Source organism: Bos javanicus, chromosome 2 (genome assembly GCF_032452875.1).
Source record: "Bos javanicus breed banteng chromosome 2, ARS-OSU_banteng_1.0, whole genome shotgun sequence".
In the NCBI taxonomy this organism is placed as follows: domain Eukaryota; kingdom Metazoa; phylum Chordata; class Mammalia; order Artiodactyla; family Bovidae; genus Bos; species Bos javanicus.
The window spans coordinates 30,801,138-30,820,289 of record NC_083869.1 but is presented as its reverse complement, the minus strand read 5'-3'; the positions used below and the strand labels follow the sequence as shown (position 1 = coordinate 30,820,289).

Sequence of the window (19,152 nt, the reverse complement as noted above, 5' to 3'; positions counted from 1 at the left end):
GTTCACTGATTTGCAAGCTCTGTGGATGTGTCATAAAATATTGGGCTATCATTCTGGATCTGGGAGCAAAACAAAAATATGTAGATTACTCTAAAAAAAAGTTCAGAAGTCCAATCAACTTTAGGCTGTAATGTCAACTTGTTCCCAAATGAGACAGATACATGGAAGGAAATCTTCAGAGGGTTTTAAAGAGTTGCCAAAGAAATACAGAAATTCAGTAAATAGAGAAAGTGTGAAAAAGACTTCATATTTATTTTCAATGAAGAATCTAGCCTATTAATTTTCATGATGTGATGATAAACAACAGAAGAGCCTACATCCTTATTTACAGACATTTTATGAAGAACACTATCCTCCAAAATATTGAGAACTCATGTTGCTGGGAAGGCCAGTGTCCTGACAAAATCTGTGACCCATTCTGTTGCCCTACATTTTCACTTAGAAGCATGTTGGGCAGAGTGGCTCAAATGGAAATTTAATTAAAAGAGAAAAAAGCTATTAGTTTTTACGCAAATAGGTAAATTATGACCTCATGGAATTTCTGATTAATATATTACGAAAATCATCACATCACAGAAATTCTACTTCCTGTGCTCTTAAGCCCATTCCCTTCAGACTCCTACAGCCATCTCTATTAGTAATCTAGAGAGAAAACTAACCATCTGTTTTAGTATAATACTTATCCTCCATCAGCCAGTGTTAAGGTGAGATAGGCTTTGGTGCTGGCAACATAGCTGTCAGCTATGGATTTGATAGGATAATAATAAGCAATATTTTTTTGAATTCACTATGGACTAGTACTCTGGAAACCACTTTATATGCATGTCTTCTTTAATCCTCAGCAACCTAAAAGGTACAAGCTATCAATATCTCTATATACAGCTATCTACAAACCCCATATCACCCCTTCCTTCCCTGAAAATTTTAGTGTCTTATTGTTGCACTCCCTAACATCATACCTTCATAATCTAATTCTTGGTTATATCAATGTCCAGGCAGATAAGCCTTCCAGTGGTAGGTTTCTGACTACCTTCTCCAATAACTTTATGTTTTGCTTTCTTTCTATGTATATACCATACAGCTTTTCATATCCAATAATTGTAGCCCTTCCATGATCTCAATCTCCCTGGAACTCTTCTGTGATCACCATTCTCTAACTACCTCCTGTCTTACTTGCTTTCTCCCTCTAGTAATATGAATCTTGTAATTCTTCAACCTCTTAGGGACTTACCAGGCATGGATCTCACCACCTTTATACTCATGTCTTCCTTTCTTCCCCAAATAAACTAGATTCAGTTCAGTTGCTCAGTCGTGTCCGACTCTTTGCGACCCCATGAACCGCAGCACGCCAGGCCTCCCTGCCCATCACCAACTCCCAGAGTCCACCCAAATCCATGTCCATTGAGTTAGTGATGCCTTCCAACCATCTCATCCTCTGTCATCCCCTTCTCCTCCTGCCCTCAATCTTTCCCAGCATCAGGGTCTTTTCAAATGAGTCAGCTCTTTGCATCAGGTGGCCAAAGTATTGGAGTTTCAGCTTCAACATCAGTCTTTCTAATGAACACCCAGGACTGATCTCCTTTAGGATGGACTGGTTGGATCTCCTTGCAGTCCAAGGGACTCACAAGGTTTTCTCCAACACCACAGTAATAAACTAGATTACATTGCCCATTATTATAATCACTTCCTTAAATTTATCCTCAACTCCTTTTGCCCATCTCTCCCACTTTATAGTACATTCCTGGTATGATCCGACCCCAGGTTCAACCTAACATTGCCTATTTCAGACCTATTTCCAGTTGAACATGATTGGAGAAAAATGTACAACTGTATTGATTTATTTCTATTTAAACTTATAACCACTAATTTCAACTGAGCTTTGCTGGTAGTCACTAATCCTATCATATTCTCCAGGTTCACTAAGTTCCTTAGAGTTGAAAGACATTCTTTCTCTTCTTATAACAAATTTCTAACACCTCTTCCTGACATCTTTGTGATCAGCTTATGATCTTGTTTACTACTTCACTGAGAAATAGAAGCAGAAGAGAAATGGTGCAGGCTCTCCTCCATAGCTCTACCTTCCGTTAATATTCGTCACTATGGATGAACTATTCATGTTGCTATCCAAGGCCAGACACTCAGTGTATACATGAGATCTCATTCTTTGTTGCCTATCCAAAGAAATTACTCTGATATTTACTCTTCTTTCCCATATCATCAATATCTCCCTCTACTATATCAGTTATATCAGCATGTAAGTATGCCTTTTTTTTTCTTAAAAAGTGAAATCTCTTTTCTTTCATATCACCTTCCATCTATGCCTCATTACTATCCACGCACTTAGCAAAACTCCTTGAAAGAGTTATTTATGCTCTCTGGTCACGCATTGCCCCTACCACTTCATCAAAGCTGCTTATCAAGGTCACAGTGGCATTTGAGTTTCTAAATAAAATTCAATTCTCAGTCTTCCACTTACCTGACCCATCAGTAGCTTTGGAGAAAGCTGATCACTTCCTCTCGTGCACTGTCTTATTTTATTTTTTTACTTTCTTTACTTTGCTCCCAGGAAGCTACACTCATAATTTTCTTTTTGCCATGTTTGCCGACTCTTCTTGGTTTCCTTTGCTGCTTATCCCTCATTTCCCCAGTAGCTAAATACTAGGGTGTACAGGACTCAGTTCTCAGACTGTCTCTCTTTTTTATCTACAATCTAGAGGCTTTCTGTATATAATTTGTTCACTGGAAAATGTTAATCTTGAGCTTAAAGACCTTCCATAAAATTCAGCTCATATATAGACAGAACTATCTATCTGACTTCTTCACTTAAATATATAATAGACAACTCAAAGTTATTTTTATCTAACCTAAACTCCTATTCATATTTATTCCTTGGGAAATTTTTGCAGGATCTCCCAGTAAAAGCACTAACACCCTTTATAATTGTACAGGTGACAATCCTTAGAGTCAAGGTTGTCTCCTCTCTTTTCGCACACCCGAAATCCAGTAAGTCTTTCTTTTTACGCTACTCCAAAATATGTTCAAAATAAACCATGTCTTGTCATCTTCACTTGATTCAAACCTCCATCATTTTTCATCTGCTTCATTGCTAACAGCCTCCAAAATGGCCCTCTTTCTTGCCTTCCTCTCCCACAATATATTTTCAACACGGCAACCGGAGTCATCTTTAACCTTATTCAGATCATCTGCTTTTCTGCTCAAGATCCCCGAATGACTACTTCACTCAAAGTCCTTACAAAAGGCTACAAATGATAGCACTGTGTGCTCTCTTCTGATCCCGTGACCACCTTCCCCACAACTTGTCTCCTCCTCTCTCCTTCCCTTGCTCACTCTTTTCCAGCATTCTTGCCTCCTTGTTATTTATGGAACAGGCCAGATCTTTTGTAGTTGCTATTTCTTTTTCCCTGGAATTCTCTTCACTGTAGATACTCTCATGGCTCACCTCCTTCAGGTCTCTGCTCAAACATCACTTCTCAGTGAGACTTTTCCTAATCACTGCCTGCAATTTCCCATCTTCCTCCCCCATCCTGTCACTTCACTCCCTATGCCCTGTGCACTTTCCATATGTTAGAGTGTATGTTTTAGTTATTTTCTTATTATCTATTTATTTTCTTTCTCCCCTCCTTCCCTTATGTCTACTAAAATGAAAGTTCACTGAAGATGAGAATTTGTTTTGTGCCTAGAAAAATGCCTGAAACATAATCTGTGTCCCAAAGGTATTTTTTTCATGAATGACTTGAGTTTCCATTTTAAATATGAGGCTTAGAAAGCGTAAACCCCAAACCATAGAGCAATAAGCTGTGATGCTGGAAACAGAACCCAGACACTCTAAATCCTGTGCCTTGCCAAGTAGTCTTCACCTAGACCTGTTTACCAGTTACTGGAGTAGGAGCTCGAGTGACAATGACTATCCATACTGTTTGGTAATAGTGAAGCTGAGATAGTTAGAGAAAAGAGTAATCATATTTTCAACAGAAAATGAAAAATAAAATGGAAACAATGAGGAAAGTCTCTTAGAGCAGTCTTATGGATTCAGAGGCTGAATAAATAAGTAGGACTAGGCAGAGGAGAAAACAGGAGGTATTTTTGATAGAAATAACATATTCAAAGACATGGAGGTATAGGATTGGATTATATAATAGGGCATTATATATATGTGTGTTATTATTTTTTATTAGTTTTTTTTCCATGCCCCTATTAGTGGGGTGGAAATAAAACATATAGGATTTGATAGGAAATAAGAGGCTTCCTGAGGCAGGAAGCAGAATCTATATGGTGGAGGGTTGTGGGGCCATGCTAAGTATCCTAATAGTGAGTCACTCAGGAGGTTAGTGGAGAGGGTGGTTTCCTTGATTACACTGTGTTTGAGATGGCCTACCTGATGGCAGGTATAAAAAGGGAGAGCAGGGACTAGACCAGCAGAGCGGTCCAGCTCAGTGAGAAAGCCTGAGCAAAGGCAGCCATAGTTGGGATGTGGCTAGAGGGGCAGAATTAAGAAACATTTGATGGAGAAGTCAGTGCTTAATTAAGTGGAATTAGGTGTAAGGGCAGGAAAGCATTGAGAATGATTCTAAGTTTCTTGGCTTCAGCAACAGGGGTGGCGTTGCTGGACTAAGATATGGAATGTGAGACAGAAGCATATCTGGTGGGAATATGTCTACAGGTTTGTTGTCTGACACGGTGACTTTGGAGACACCTCAGGGAAATCCAAGTGATGAAATGACTCTGAAGTCTAAAGAGAGGTCAAGGTCAGAGATATAGACATAGAGGTCATCTGCAAAAAAGTGAAAATGAGACCCTAAGAGTGGATCTTAGAAGATCATGGCATCCGGTCCCATCACTTCATGGGAAATAGATGGGGAAACAGTGGAAACAGTGTCAGACTTTATTTTTTGGGCTCCAAAATCACTGCAGATGGCGACTGCAGCCATGAAATTAAAAGACGCTTACTCCTTGGAAGGAAAGTTATGTCCAACCTAGATAGCATATTAAAAAGCAGAGACGTTACTTTGCCAACAAAGGTCCGTCTAGTCAAGGCCATGGTTTTTCCTGTGGTCATGTATGGATGTGAGAGTTGGACTGTGAAGAAGGCTGAGTGCCGAAGAATTGATGCTTTTGAACTGTGGTGTTGGAGAAGACTCTTGAGAGTCCCTTGGACTGCAAGAGCTCCAACCAGTCCATTCTGAAGGAGATCAGCCCTGGGATTTCTTTGGAAGGAATGATGCTAAAGCTGAAACTCCAGTACTTTGGCCACCTCATGCGAAGATTTGACTCATTGGAAAAGACTCTGATGCTGGGAGGGATTGGGGGTAGGAGGAGAAGGGGACGACAGAGGATGAGATAGCTGGATGGCATCACTGACTCAATGGATGTGAGTCTGAGTGAACTCCGGGAGTTGGTGATGGACAGGGAGGCCTGGCGTGCTGCGATTCATGGGGTCGCAAAGAGCTGGACACAACTGAGCGACTGAACTGAACTGAAGAGTGGATCAGACTGCCAAGGCAAGAACAGGGAACAGGGAGAAGTGGGTGGAGAATGCTGGGGAATACCAGGTGGGAATGGTTGCAGAAAAGAGGGCTGGATAAAGAGGAATCTGCCATGGCAACCAAGAATCAGAAGTTGGAAAAGTAGAAAATGCGTAGGGGAATTTACCAGTACTCTTGCCTGGAAAATCCCATGGGTGGAGGAGCCTGGTAGGCTGCAGTCCATGGGGTCATGAAGAGTCAGACACGACTGAGCGACTTCACTTTCACTTTTCACTTTCATGCATTGGAGAAGGAAATGGCAACCCACTCCAGTGTTCTTGCCTGGAGAATCCCAGGGACAGGGGAGCCTGGTGGCTGCCATCTATGAGGTCGCACAGAGTTGGATACAACTGAAACGACGTAGCAGCAGCAGCAGCAGGGTGATTTAATGCAAGTGACATAAACTGAACACATAAAAAGGGCTGAAAAATTAAAAAGAGAAAGTTTCTTTTGAAAAAGCCAGTTTTAAAGGAATGATGGAAACAGATGTCTTATTGAAGAATAGATGAGAGATGATAAATTACAATAATTTTCAAAAATATTGAGTATAAAGAGAGTAGACCAATATTAAGATGGCAGTGCAAAATGTGCTTTGTTTCATTTTTCAAATGAAATGAGGTGTGTTCTGGGTTGGTATTTGTCCTAAACACATCAAAATTATTCACTAGTTGCTTATGGCTCCTATTAGATATATGAGAGGCAGATTTCCCTATTCTGATTGGTCAGAATCTAGAGTCATCAGTCAGTATCCAGAGTCATTGCTAAATATTTTTTATATTCTCCTTAGTGTGATTATAGGCTAAAAGGAAGAAAGTAGAAAAGGAATGGTTGATGATATGGAAGAATGGCCATTATTCATAGCAGAGGTCAGCAAACTGGTTGAGAGTCAAGTTTGACCTGCTACTTATTGTATTTGCTCAAAGAATGTTCTAACATTTTTTAATAATTGGAAAAAAGAAAAATAACATTTCATGACTCATAAAAATTTCAAATTTCCGTGTCCATATGTAAAATTGTATTGAAACACAGACCCATTGATTTATCTACATACTGTCTATAGCAGCATTAGCATTGCAACAACAGGGCTGAAGAGTTGCAACAAAGACCGCATGTCTTGAAAAAGCCTAAAATATTTATTATCTGCACTATTACAGAAAAAACTTGTTGACCACTGATTTATAGCACAATTCCTAAGAAGAGAGAGGGATGACATGGGATCAAGGGCACATGCAGAGGTATTGGACAAGAAAAGGAAAAAAGATGCTTCGTCCTACGAAACAGGGAAAGCGTGATAGGATTGTACAAATATAAACAGTTTTGTAGGGGCTGGAGGAGAAAGGGAAGGGAGCTCCCCTCACCACCGCATACACCCCACACTTGAGGTGAAATGTGTTAGCTGCCATTGATCATGACATTCTAGAGGACAAAAACTGTGTCGTATTCATCTCTGTCTCCCACACAGCTTTCAGCACACTACCTTTCTTTCAGCCACTCTCACTAAATATTTAATTGAATCCCAGGTGAAACTCTATTATAAGCACATTCCTAGAAACCTCTGCCCTTAGGGCCTTGCATTTAATTCTCTTACTATCTGAGCCCACATTTATTAAAGTTTGATGTTATGTTTAGAGGTGTAAAGATAATGGAAGCTGGCTTCTTATTCAGTTCATTTCCAGTTCACTAAATGGAGTCAATGTAGTCAAAGAGAGTTAATGTTCTTATTAAAATTGGCCTGTTTTCCCTTTTCTTTCAGCCTGAATAGTATTGTATATCTCTAAAGGGTTTTAAAAATAAATACTATACAAATATCAGGTGTTAACACAGATTTTTAAAAAGCTACTACAATGTAAGAGGAAAATAGAAACCATAGGAAAGTTGAAAAGTTAAGGGGGAAAATTATTATCAAGTAGAATATATGGCAGCTCTTTAGTTATTTTATTTAGCCAGCATGTTAGGTTTTAAGAGTTTGAATTCTAACACCTTTGGGTATATACTACTCATTCACTGCCACTGTCACAGTTTCTCCTGCTTTATACCTACTCATACGAATACACTGCTGGCCCATACAAATTAAATTTGTAATTGCTAATGAAGAGTCATCTGAAATCATAAGAACAGTGATTAGCTTAAGGTTTATGTTTATCGTGACTTAAATATACTTACACACATACACATACAAGGATATTTACATAAATATACATAAACTCACCCCAATCAGCTCTCTCTTGTTTACTTAAAAAGTAACAGCAAGACAGTGGTAATCATATGGCAATATATAAATATATCCAACCATCATGTTGTACACTTTAAACTTACACAATATTGCATGTCAATTACAAGACAACAAATTAATAAGCAAATATAAGTAAGCACCAACATTTTTAAAAAGTGACAGCATGTATGTGGAAGTGTTAGTGACTTTAACTATTAATCCATTGTGAATGTGAAGATTGATTTTGCAAGCACTCAGTGATCTAATCTTCTTTAGCCCCCCAATAAATGTTTTCCATCTCCAAAGGGAGCTATACATGTGGCAATATATGATGATACTTTTCTTGGCATGATCATCCTAATTATTAATCATCTAGTAAGGCATAGATTGTTGAAAATAATACTCTGAATTACTGATGATAGCATTATAGTGCCCAATGACAAAGAAACATATCTATACATGCACCACAATAGTAACTAGGCACATTTTCACACTCATAGGCTGCTGCCTCTAAACTAGACACTTTAGATCTAAAGTAAAGGACAAACATACAGTAAAATGATATATCAGAAGCTTTGGGTGTGGGAGGCAGAGCAAGAGAGGGCATATCTAAAGAAAAAAATCAAAACCTCTTGCATATTAATCAATTAATTTGGGATATGAGATTACAAATACAGGAATTTTCATTTTGTATTTCCAACTACATCAGTTTTCAAAAAATACCAATTTTTGGTTCTTTGCCATTTTCCTCAAAAAATCACTCTGGTACCAGAAAAAAAAACCCAAAACAAAACAGTGCATAAAGGTGACAGAAACAGCAATAAAAATATTCTGTTAACTGTTGATCTCTACTGATAGAGGTGCACTTTTAAGAGCACTTGTTTTAAATGGTATCAAACTCAGCATAGATAAAGACTAAGAGAAATAGGATATGATTGTCAAGTGAACATGCTTTTTATTAAGTATCTTATTTTAGGCTTTCTAACTGAACAACACTTAAATGCATTAAACTAAGATAAATGTTGGGAAGCTGAGATTTTTTTTTAAAAAATGAATGAAACATAACTTATTAGCAGACTATTCTTTGGAAGGAGTCCCAGTTATTCACAAGTAAAGAAAAGGAATGTATAATAGGATTAATAGTTGTACTAATGAACAAAATCAGGTTCTATGGTCACCATTTAGCTTTGACATGTTAGAATTTAAGGGAATACAGCTAAGTTAAGAGATCTATAAGAACAAATCAGAAAATATCACATTTGCATTTTAAGTCATCTTTCTAGTCTCCTATTTATCCCATATTATGGAATTACGCTCTGTGATACTTTTCAAAACCAATATCATTTTTAATTCATCCTGTTCCAGGAACAAAAGGTTATATATTAAGTTATAGTTAAGTCCTATTTCTTGTCTTAGAGAGCTCACAGACTATTATCTTATCTGGAAATTTCTTCCTTGTTAAATGATGGGATCAATGGACTTCATCCCTAAAAATTCATTTTTAATATGAATATCAATTTAAAATATTAAACCTATATTCCTAGGGATGGAAGAAGTTGCTTAGTGACTTCTATAAAGATTTTTTGAAAATGCCCCAAGGTACAGGTCTCTGAAATAAGAGAATAAGGTAGTTTGACCCTTTTTTAGCACTTACTTCAAACATAGTTTTTGTAACACGTGTGAATAATCCTTATGTGCCCATCTCTTTTCCTGCATCTTCATCTATCAAGTTATTCCATAGCCAACCCAGGCTCCATACTGTCTTTTCTATCTAACCTAAAGCCATGTGGTTCTCACCAAATGATTCCATTCATGCCCCACAACCTTCCATCTCTAGTGACAGTATCCACCCAAACAACCAGAAGCCTGGCTCCCTAGTTGAGCTTGAGTTATTCAAATCACTCTGTTTTTGACAAGAAGAAAAGCAATACAGTAATCAGGTGATAAAGTCCTATCTAAAAGCAAAGCTCAAAATGTCTGTGTATAATTTGGCTAACTACTTATCAGATATGAAATTCAGGTCCGTATGGCAAACCAGACATTTTCCCGTTATGTGCTTGGCTTGCAGATCTACTCCATTCGTGATTTGTCTTCAATCTCTAAACTGTTTCACTGGTGTCTATGATATGATTTGGCTCACTGAAGCTTAAACTTTTGAGAAGCAAAAAATGCTATTATTTTTATATTTGGCTCTAGCTGTCCACTTTCATATAGTGCATTTAGGAACAGGAAGCATCCCTTTAAATACTATCCATTTATCTAACATATAAAAAGAAAGACTTTAATTCCTTATATTAGTTACTAAGGACTGTTGCTTGTCAAATACATTTCTGTAGTTAAATAATAAAAAGCCAGAGTGCTTGACTGAAAAGAGCATTAGTCTAAACTAAGAAAATGGTCCTTTGAAATATTTATGTCTTACTTTTCCCATCAGTAAAATGGGATAAAGTTACAAGTGGTACTTCTTTCTTGCATGGCTACTTGAGGATGAAAGAAATGTTTAAAACATCTCAGGAGAAAATTCAGGTCCATCAAAAGGTTGAATAAATTCAAGTTACCCAGCACAACCCCCTCAAAAGGCCATATGAAATTGGACTCAGAAAGGGAGAATGGTTGAAATATTTTTTCTTTCTCTCCAAGAATGATTTCTTACTTTTCCAATTTAATAATGATATTTCTGTTTATTCTGTGCTCTTGATATTCAGTAAAAAGTCATTTCAATTTTGGCAATATATTCACTGAAACCTTTTGGGTTTTATTCTCTCTGCAAATATTATAAAATTGTAATTTTTTCTATAAATTTAGCAGCAACGTTTACAAAATTGTTGCAATACAGGTCACCTTATAATCTCTTTGGTCCTATGAAATTCTCTACAACTAAACTGAAATCTCACTGTTTTTTACAGCACAGTATGTCCCTTGCCTTAAGAGGAAAGAATAGACAGTTGCAATAAACAAAAACGGAGTAAGAAATTTCTACTTTGTAAACCCTTTTTGCTTCTGGTCCATCTGCTGTAGGTTTGATGGGGGAGGGGGTTCTCATCATCAATCAAAGTCTCAATAAGCATTTCTTATGTTAATGACCGTTAGAGTCTTGTGAACTTAATGCTGAACGAATATAAATACAAAGCTCTTCTGTATGTACTATTACTGTGTGGACATTTTAGTCTATCTAACATACTTTCATTTAACACATGTCATGAATTGACAGAAAGCTTCTGTTGACAGAAAAAGTGTTCTTGAAATGGCTTACATATTGGCAGACGTGTTGAGCTGAAATGTGACATGTTTGTTAAGGCCCATTAGCAAAGCCTGAATACCTCTTGATGTGCAAGTGTCCATACTCTGAAAGAAACGGACCTCTGACTTCAAAGAGATCACATTAGGCAAACAAGTACAAGCAAAATCACAGGCCCCGCTCTTGGACATAGCAACAGTTGAAGCATATCTCTTCTGTATTTAGAAGAAAAGGAGGGAAGGGAGAAAAATTGTTGGCAAAGGGGATAGTAATGATGATTGGTACTTGAGGAAAAGGCCCAAGAAGTTTTATCCATTGGAGAAATTTTTAACAAGGCTGAAAATGTGTTATCAGCTGTGGAACAGCTACTAGAAGAGAGAAATTGCAAGATATCCTGTCCGATCCAATTCTCATAACCCTGTTGTGATGGGTGAGAGGAGGAAGTGTGCACAATCTTTCCAGCTTTTCATCTGTTTTCTATTGAGACAAGCTCAGAAAACACAAACTGGAAGCTGGTATTAAACAATAATTCTGTCCTCTGAATAGCAACCTGTGTGTTACCAGTGTTATCAAATATTCTAAAGACAGCTATCTAAAATCTTGTGTACATTTTATGTCTATATTCTAAAAACACTTTTGCAACAACTTGTTCAACAGCATTGAGCATCCCCCAGCGTGAAAGTCTTGTGGGAGGCACTAAAGATATAAATGTGAATAATGTGGAGCCCTTATCTTTGAGATCCCAGTTTATTGTTATCTTTCTAGAAATGCAAACACATTACTACAGTATGATATTGTAAGGTGGATAGTAGAGTAATAAGTGAAGACATGTGAAAGAGAGAGAAAGGAATGGCCTTTTCTTTCTGTGCGCAAGGGATATGGAGATAGGTTTTAAAGGGAAGGCAATTTTGAGCTAAGTCTTAAAGGGTGAGCAAGAGTTGATTGATGAAGGAAAGAAGAGAGAATAAGGAACCAGAGAACCATCTCTCAGTTAATACTGGCCTGTGGACCGAGGATGGGCTTCTATTCCAGAGTCTCCTATTTATCTCCAAAGATTTATGGGTCATTGCAGATTAAAAGTCACCCCTCAAATTGTTGGCTGGGAAACTCCCTAACTATGTTATACTTTTCCAGTATATGATTAACTGTAACAAAACTGATGATGGGATATTAGGTTCATAAGTTCTAGCATCATGTCTCTCTGGGATAGCAAGAAAGCCAGAGTTAAATGGCTGGGCATTTGTTTTCCAGAACTCTCATGCATAAGGAATATTTTGTATGAATACATTAATATTTTCCCAATTAGATGCTTTTACCCCAGGCTTTCCAATTTTTCTGCTGTTGAGTTTCAACTAGAACTACATAATGCCCAGCTATAGATTTTTTATTTTTCATCCCAACATCTTCTTCCAATTTAAACATGTATCTCTTACTCTAGGGCTCTTACCTTCTTCTGCATGTGAAACAACAATCACCTCCTCCAGGCAAGTAAAATAATGTATCATAATGTAAGGCTCAGCAGCTCATTCAGAACTGAGACTTCTTGTGCCACCTCTAGTCACCCATTCTGGTTCACTGCCCCTGAGAGAAGGCCTGGGAGTGGACACGTGACCATTCTTGCAGTACCTCAAAGGTGAGCCACGAAAAACAGCACACACAGTGTGTAGTTGCTTGAAGAAAATGTTGAAAAGGAATCTGTTCATCAATGAAAAAAAATCACATCTTTGAAAAACCTGGTAGACCAGATGGCATAGTGTCAAATCCGGCCCAAGGGTGGAGTGTGGAGGCAGAGTTTAATTTCCTTGATATCTGAAGGCTTAAAATCATAGCAGTTAAAATTGTTTGAACAATAGCCTTAATTTTAAATTCTTTTTCTACAATTAAATTAATTTAACATAATTAATTTTAATATAGAAATTATAATATCATTAATTTTTCATTGTATCAGTAACAGGCAACAGAACACTTATAAAATTTAGAAAAAGCCAAAGTCAAAAATCAAAATCACTTATTACTTGATGTCCAAGAGATAACTATTTTTTATGATTTTAATTCTACTTTTCTAACTATCCTATGCTTAAAACACTGAACTTGCCATGTGTATATTGTTTTAAACTCGTACATAATCCCTAAATTCCTTTAATTCCTCACCAGTCTTCTTTATACATTTTAGTTGTAATCATGTTTGTTTATATTTCTGGTAAATTTCTTCACTAGTTATTATCTTTTAAACATTTATATTTTTATATAGTCATAATGCTGACTTTAATGGCTATATGACATTCTATGACATTGATAAATATGTAATATATAATAAGTATTAATATTAATTACATATATGTAATAAGTAATAATGTAATACTTGTAGTTTATTAAGTCTTAAATTTATTGCTTCCACCTGGTTTCAGGGTGGCTATAATATATAGTAAATTAAAGCAAAGGGAAAAAATAAATAAATAAAGGGGAAGTGAAATAATGTAGTCATAGGCTTCCTGGTCAAAGTGATACTGTACAGACACAATGTAATAAGCATCAGTAGACCACATTAAAGTCACCTCACTGTGCATGGCTGGAAAATGGTAGCAATATAATGCCCAATTTTGTCTCAGTCATCATAATTCCCGTGTTTCACAGATAAATATGGGCTTCCCACATAGGTGACTCAGTGGTAAAGAATCCGCTTGCCACTGCAGGAGATGCAGGTTCAATCCCTGGTCTAGGAAGATCCCCTGGAGAAGGAAATGGCAACCCACTCCAGTATTTTTGCCTGGGAAATCTCATAGACAGAGGAACCTGGTGGGCTACTGTCCTAAGGGTTGCCAAAAGTAGGACATGACTTTGTGACTGAGTAACAGCAGCAACAACAGTCAATCACTACCAGGCTTCCCAGGTGGCTCGGGTGTGAAGAATCTGCCTGCCAATGCAGCTGATGCAGGTTCGATCCCTGGGTCAGGAAGATACCCTGGAGGTGGGCATGGTAACTCACTCCAGCAGTTTTGCCTGGAGAAGCCCATGAACAGAGGAGCCTGGCAGGCTACCGTCTAAGAGTTGCAAAGAGTTAAATACAACTGAAGTGACAGCATACACGTAGATAACTATCAGCAATTAAAGAGGCAAAGATTAAAATCTTGCTTTAGCTTCAAAAGAGTAGCAATAGCTGTGGTATCCCTGGTTGTCAGCTAAAGTTATCAGGAGTCACCCAGGAATCCCTCAGGAGTCACAGTATTCAGATAAAATGTATTTACAGTTCTTTCTATTCTTAATCCAAGGTAAGAAATTCTTAGAATACCTAGACAGAGTTTAAATGAGACTGTGATCAAAAGTCTTTTTTACTATTTATTTGCAAGACTGATGGCTTTTCTTCAATGGCATGTTGATGTTCCAAATTAAGATAGGTGTGAAAAGTGCTTTAGCCTGATAACCCGAATTAAATAACACCACTGTCTAATACAAAGGAACACATATATACTCTGATCACATGTGTATATCACAATTGTGTGTGTGTGTGTGTGTGTGTGTGTGTGTGTGTTTTAGTCTCTCAGTCGTGTCCAACTCTTGGCGACCCCATGGACCCGTCAGGCTTCTTTGTCCATGGGATTCTCCAGGCAAGAATACTGGAGTGAGATGCCATTCCCTTCTCCAGAGGATCTTCCCAACCCAGGGACTGAACCCAGGTCTCCCGCATTGTTGGCAGATTCTTTACTGTCTGAGCCACCAAGAAAGTCAATTATATACCAGTACAATAAGGGTGTATAATTTCCTTCCCTGGAGAGTTAAAAATTAGAGCCAAACATGCTTGGATCATGGTTTCATGTAATAGTGCTCTTTGATAAAAATAGATATGAATAATGAATACTAAACAGGAAGCTGACTATATGAATAGGAAAGAAAACGCATTCCTCATTTCAAAGAAGTCAGTCACTAGCATTAATAGCAAGCCTCGGGATTAAGCTCATTAAAACACCTGCCTAAAGGAGAAATCTAATTTATTTTTTGTATGTCTTCATGTTGTATGATTAATATAAAGCATGGAGGTAGATTTTGTGATCTGGACCATGATCTTAGTCTGCATAGAACACTTTTATATAGTTTCCTTATATGAGTATCACAGTTAAGTTCAATTAATGGTATTCCAGATTTGAAGTTTGATTGTGAAGTTGATTGTGCTTTCTTTACCTTTAATCAGGCCACTGAGAGAATGGAGAGAAATGTATATCTGGGTAATTGATTTTGTCTGTGAACTCCTCTGCCAGGCACTGAACACTCAGAATGGAATCCTTGTGTTCTTAGGGCCTGTACTTTTTCTGGGTGCATTTTAGGCATTCAGTGTTTACCACTGACTGGCTCCATATCTTTAATTAAGTACAAAGACTTTGAGAGTCATGTCACCTAGAGATCATTTTATACACTGCTCTGTTTGGCTGCCAATCTCTTGTTTCTCTCCTCAGGAATGCTGAGGCAGATACCCTTTCACGAGGATGAGAGATCCATGTTCTGTTGCCTGTGCCAATAACAAAATTGTTGGAGAGCTGGATGGCAAAGCTGTTGCCATTAGCATCTTTTACATGAGCTACATCAAAAGAACCATGATGTCTCTCCCTGTCGGTGATCATAGCAACTCTTCCCAAGTTGGTACCTCCACAGGTTGCCAGTGTTAAATTTGATGAAATCAGTAATATTTGCAGTCTTCAAATCAATTTGAATGATGTCATTTACCTTGATGAGGAATTCAGGGTACAGATAGTGTGAGCATCATGGATCACCAGATAAGGGATTCCTTTTGTGCCCATGAAGATCTGTCTTACTTTCTACAACTGATACTTGGCCTCCTCAGGTGTAATATGATGAAGAGCAAAGCAATCCCTGATATCATAGATCAGAGGAAAATTCTCTCCAGTCTTGTCAATGCTGATGACATCCATAAAATCAGCAGGGTAGGTTGTATCAATGTGGACCTTGCCATCAATCTTAACGAAATTCTGTATGCAGATCTTCTCTACTTCATCCTTTGTTGGGGCATACTTAAGCCTGTTCCTTAGGAAAATAACTTGGGGGAAACATTCCCTCAGCTTATGGGGACTGGTAGCTGAATAAGGAGCAAACACACCAGTCAGTATATCCAGCATGCCATGCTCTGGAGCTGCTACACGTTTCACCACAAGTCATGGCTGCCCTAGGCATGAAAAGATTTCCTCTGTATTTCTAACATTGGTTACTGATATCATCATCCATGCTGTGCCCCAAATAAAAAATCCTGGATTCAGGGTTCCCCCTCATTCCCACCTAAGTATCTGCTGACTTACTTCCTTAATATCTTTCCTTTCCATAACTAGGGCTGCTACAGCCTTCATTCATAGCTTTGTAACCTTTTCCTATTGGGTATTTCAACTGTCTCATTTGGTGTCCTTTTTTTCCAGACCCTCTCTCCAATTCATTCTTCTGAATCGTCTAATAACAAAACATAGATGTAGTCGAGCAATTTTTACATCCCCTAGGAGTACAAACTGATTCTTAGTTGAATTCCAAATAAGCCAGCATTACAAATGCACAACCCCATATCAAGATCAAATAAACTTACCATTTTCACAGTAAAGTTTTTAATTTCTTCCACATATACATTAGTCATGCCTCAGACTCTGTATATATTTTAGCTCTTCTGCCCAGAATACTCTTCTCCTTTTCCACAGAAGAACTCTTACTCATCCCTTAAGATTCATCTTCCATATCACCTCTTCTATGAAGCCCACTTGTGACTATCTCAAGTAACATGATAGCAGTAGAGACACACTGCATTAAAGTTATACTATCTGGGTTTGGATACTGACTCTGTCAGTCACTTAACTGACAAGTCACTTAACAAGTCACTTAACTAGCCTATTCCTTAGTTTTCTCATCAATGAAATGGAGATGGTAAAAGTAACTTACCTCATAGGCTTGTTGCAGTTGTTATAAGAGTCAATTTATATGTGTAAAATAAAACACTTCAGTCTTAGTTAAGTACTTGATAACTATTAGCTATTTTTATATAGCGTATTCACTCCTGTCTTTATGTTCTTATACATTTTTCAATTAGAGGATATATCCCATTATGTTGTATCTATTTCTTTATATAGGTCCCTCCCTCTAGATGGAAAACCACTTAGCTTACTGCCTGTGACTTATTCATCTCTTTAACCTGTCAGAGCACTGAATCAGATTCTGAGCATATAGTAATCAGTGAATGTAAAATGAATATGTGAATGAATGAATGAACTCAGGTAAATAATATGCTAAAACTGTTTCTGTGTGTCTCATATAAATCAGGGACTTCCCTGGTGGTTCAGACAGTAAATTGTCTGTCTATAATGCAAGAGACATGAGTTCAATCCCTGGGTTGGGAAGATTCCCTGGAGAAGGAAATGGTAACCCACTCCAGTACTCTTGCCTTGAAAATCCCTTGGACAGAGGAGCTTCGTGCAGGCTACTGTCCATAGGGTTGCAAAGAGGCACAACTGAGCGACTTCACTTTCTTTCTTCTTTCTTTCATATAAATCAGAGTAGATTCAATCTAGTCAAGTACCTATAGACTTGTGTTAGTGAAATAAAATATAAGAAACTCCTTCCTGTGTCTTGAACCCCAAAGCAGTGTCACAGCTCTTTTGTGTGCATGCTTAGTCACTTGGTCATGTCTGACTTTGAGACCCTACAGACTGTAGTCTGCCAGGCTCCTCTGTCCATGGGATTTCCCAGGCAAGAATACCGGAGCGGGTTGCCATTTCCTTCTCCGGGGGATCTTTCTGACCCAGGGATTGAACCCCCATGTCCTGTGTCTCCTTGTATTGGCAGGCAGATTCTTTACCACTGATAGTTCTTCCAGTTATGATATAACCTTCCCATTGATATGGAAAAGCCACTGGTCCTATTAAATTATTATTTTTTTCTTTTTCTTTTTTTACGTGCCCAGTTCCATATTTTTGGTCCCATGTTAGACATCTAATTCAGCATAAAAAGAAATCTTTATAATCAAAGTTGGTGGTCACTAAGAAATAAATGTATCCTTTGTGTTCTCAGAGAGGATGTTTGCTTCATTTACTCTTTTCTCTGGATAAATGCTGTTTTCTATGCCTTTGTGCTGATAAAGAAAATGAAGGGTAGGGGGAAACCTGGATACTTTCTTCTCTGGGTCACTTTGCATAAAGACTTCTTTGCAGCCATGTTCAGATGATTTATGTACATATTGTATATGCAGCAGAGCAATTATAGCAATACCTACCATTTAACCTGCATCATTCTGCATGGCTGTTCACTGGCTGCTTAACCTAACATCTGCTACTTTGGTAGTCTAGTATCCAAATAGAAGAATCAGAAAAATATAGCTCTAGTAGACTTGTATATTTTTATAGGTGATGGTGTGTAGTTTCATGGGGTGTGGAGGGGCATATTTTGTCTTAGTTTGAATTATCCAAAAGTATCTACCTTTTTAATCTTTGTAGAATTAAGACATATTTTTATTTTCCCAAGTTAGGAATCAAATAGCAGAAAGAAACATAAGTGGTCTCCTCTATGTACTCTATCTATTTAAGGAAGATCCTGTTGTTTTATAGTCTTTTGTAAGCTCCCAAACACAATGTTAACAAAATCTGATGTAAACCAATTTTCACAATATTTGAAAGTGGACAAACTGAGGCCAATACAAATCAAACTACCCATGAAATTACTAAATCTGTTTAACAAAGCTCGTTAGATGCTCTTTACTGGTCATATATAATTTGTAACTAAATCACAGAACTGTTGAATTTAATGCAATAAATCAGAGAGCTTGGCTTATCCAACCACTTTAAAATTCCTGCTTTCTTTATGATGAATTCCTTTCTCTCCATTCCTCAGTTGCCAGGGTTTCATCGTTTCTTCGTATCTCCTCTTCCTAAGACTGCCTGCAGCCTTGCTCCTCTCCTGCCAACATTGCTTTCCTTATTCATCACTTTAACCATACCGCCTTCTCTATGCCTTGGTCACTTCCCAGTGTCTCCTACGTTGCAAAAATCTCTGCACTTCAAGCTTCATCACACTCCAAGCAGGGGCACCAGACTTCCTTTTTTCTCTTTTAGCCTCCCAGCACATGCCTAAATCTCCTGCCACCCAAACTTCCTCAAAGTTCCTCTTTTTATAGTAAAGCTATT

General features: G+C 37.8%; 1 protein-coding gene and 1 pseudogene across 1 annotated transcript in view; one reads left to right on the top strand and one right to left on the bottom strand.

Annotated features, from left to right (window-relative positions):
• The window catches only part of CSRNP3 (cysteine and serine rich nuclear protein 3), a 201,593-nt gene that overhangs the window by 73,485 nt on the left and 108,956 nt on the right, over positions 1–19,152 (top strand). The window lies entirely within an intron of this gene.
• On the bottom strand, positions 15,395–16,155 carry LOC133235257 (small ribosomal subunit protein eS4, X isoform-like; annotated as a pseudogene).